Raw genomic sequence first — 2,836 nt, forward strand, 5'->3', positions numbered from 1 at the left:
AAATATTTTTAAAAACAGGTTCATTTGCTTAACTGGTTAAAATTAACTCATTTTTTAAATTCATTTTAAAATGTCATCCATGAGAGCAAATTTCAAATCCTGCCTAGGGCTTCCAAGATAATTAATAATGAGACCCACTTCACAACTGACATTTATGAAAATATTCAAGTACGTGTTTTAAAGTCAAGACACACTTGGTTTATCTTAACAAATATTGCTTACCTTTTTTTATTAAAATTTTGACAGCAATGATGCAGCAAAATTCAAAATATTAGGAAAGGCAATAAATAAACTATCAAAACAAAGAGAAGTTTGTAGGGATTTCCGAATTTTTTCTCTCACTATTTCTAAGCTCAAATCATATTTTATTTTCACTAGAATAAATCGCTTTTACTTCCTTAGGATCTCATATACCACCTCTTTTTACCAGCACACATTTTCAGAGAAGTTTTAGAAACTTCCTAATGTTTTTTTGAATAGTGATTCTAGCAGTACCCAATAGTTAGCAACTACTGTGCTTGGTTTTTTTCTTGTAGGTGATCTCATCTACAGCCTCCGATGATTTCATTACCCTCAAGTTTCATTCCAATTACGACAGTTGCTTTCTCTAAGCAGTTATGTTTCACAGTCTTTTTTCCCACCCTGAATACAAGAAGGTATATGGTTTAAAATGTGCCAGACATCATTTAAAATTCTTTAAATATGGTAGCTCATTTTATTTCTATGACAGCCCTGCAAGGTAGATATTATTATGCCCATTTCATAGATGAAGAAAGCTGAAGTGGTTACATAGAATGTGGCAGAGCCAGGACCCCAGTCCAGATAGTCTGGCTCTAATTAATTCTTACATTACCTTACTTCTCATATCAAGGTCTCCATTTTTGTGAGAATAGCTACAATACTTTCTGCAAAAGTTGGTAATTAAAAACAAAAATCTATACAACCATAAGCTTTCCAGTCCATAAATGTTGCAGTTCAATGGACATCTTAAATATAATGAAGAATAGAATAAAAATATTTCAAGATACTTATAATGTGAACTTTTTTTTTTTTTATTTATCTTCAGCTTGACTAGCTTTTAATCAATTCCAAGGGAGATGTTTACTCCACAGTCTCTTAAATTGAAAGCTTTCCCCTCTTTATGGTGATTTGATGTAGTTGTTCAAATATTTATTTATACCAGTAAGGTTGTATGAAAAATTAGGCAGAATGAAGTGTGTGTCAATGACTTTGATCACAGTCATGTAAATATGAGCTACTAATGTGCTAATCAATGAAGAATTGCTCAGGTGCAGGCAAATATATACCAGTATATTAAAAGTGCAATTCATTTAGGAGATTAAAGATCCATCTCAGTGCTTAGATTTATATAAATCCACACCTTCTACAAGTCCATATGTAACGTGATAGTGGATCGACAGAAATTGTTGGACTTGATAAGTGTCAAGGAGACAATCAAACTGGAACCCCAACCGTATTAACTTACTAGCTATGGACTTGAAAGACCCTTCTTAACCTTATCATTCAGCTTTGTTTTAAATACCTATAAAATGAGCAATACTTTGCAGGATTTTGTTTAATTTCTATTTTTCCCAAGGTAATACATTAACATTAGCTTTAAAATTCAAATAGAAATACATGGCACAACATGAATTAATCTTGAAAACATTATGCTAAGTGAAATAAGTCATATACAAAACCCCAAATATTTTATGATTCCATTGATACAGACACCTAGAATAGGTAAATTCATAAAGACTGAGAGTACTAAAACAGAGGTTACCAGAGACTGGGGGGTGTGAGGTGTGAGGAAAGGGTTAAGGAAGAAAGAGAATGAAGAGTTAATGTTTAATGGATATAGAGTTTCTATTTGGGTTGATGAAAAAATTGGAAATGGGAAGTTATGATGGCTACTCAACATTGTGAATATACTTAATGCCAATGAATTATGTAATTAAAAATAGTTAAAATGTTAAGTTTTATGTGTATTTTACTGCAACAAAAATATGATTAAATCCATTCAATTTTATTGTATGTTAGATACCAGCAAGAAAAAAAAATAAAAATTGTAAATGAATTCATCTTCATCTACTATTAAATATAAGTAATAAAACCTCTTTGCTTGAGTATTATACCTTTAAAAATTACTGAAATAGTACATTTAGTTATGGATATTTAACCACAAGTTTAAAGATCAAATAGAATAGAAACAAAAGTCTAACACCAACTCCAGGATCCACCTCCTCAGGACAAAACCTTCAGTTATTTTAGTTTCTATTCCAGGGATTTATCACCATATTTAATTTAATTTTATTTTATTTATTTTTTATTTTTATTGTTTTAACACCTACAGCACCTGGTATTCCTAGGTGGTCTCCCATCCAAGTACTAACCAGGCCTGACTCTGCTTAGCTTCTGAGATCAGACAAGATCAGAGACATTCATGGTGGCATGACCATAGACTATCTCTATTTTTTAAAGTAATAGGCTTATCCAGCTATTTCATCAATTTTAGGTATCGGCTATTGACTCTCAGTAAGAAAGATTAGGATTTAACTTAAATATATATGCAGTTATATTCTGGAAGACTGGGGAATCTGCTTCTAACATAGATTTTCTAATATCCTTATTTCCAAGCCTATTTTTCACCTCCTTTCATGAAGCCACAGTGCTTTCAATTCTCAAGTGTTTCTGGGGTGCTAGAGTACCAGTGGGCTTCCTTCTCTCTGCCATTCTCATCCCCAGGGACTAAGTTTCTTGAGCGATTACTTACCATTGCTTTCCATCTTTCAAAAATGTTTATTACTCTTGCCCACTACATTCTATGTCTTTATAG

General features: G+C 32.0%; 1 pseudogene; it reads right to left on the reverse strand.

The window, feature by feature from the left end:
• Positions 1-2,344: 2,344 nt before the first annotated feature.
• Positions 2,345-2,463, reverse strand: LOC118614891 (annotated as a pseudogene).
• Positions 2,464-2,836: the final 373 nt, after the last annotated feature.

This window comes from Rousettus aegyptiacus, unplaced genomic scaffold (assembly GCF_014176215.1).
Source record: "Rousettus aegyptiacus isolate mRouAeg1 unplaced genomic scaffold, mRouAeg1.p scaffold_m13_p_2, whole genome shotgun sequence".
In the NCBI taxonomy this organism is placed as follows: Eukaryota; Metazoa; Chordata; class Mammalia; order Chiroptera; family Pteropodidae; genus Rousettus; species Rousettus aegyptiacus.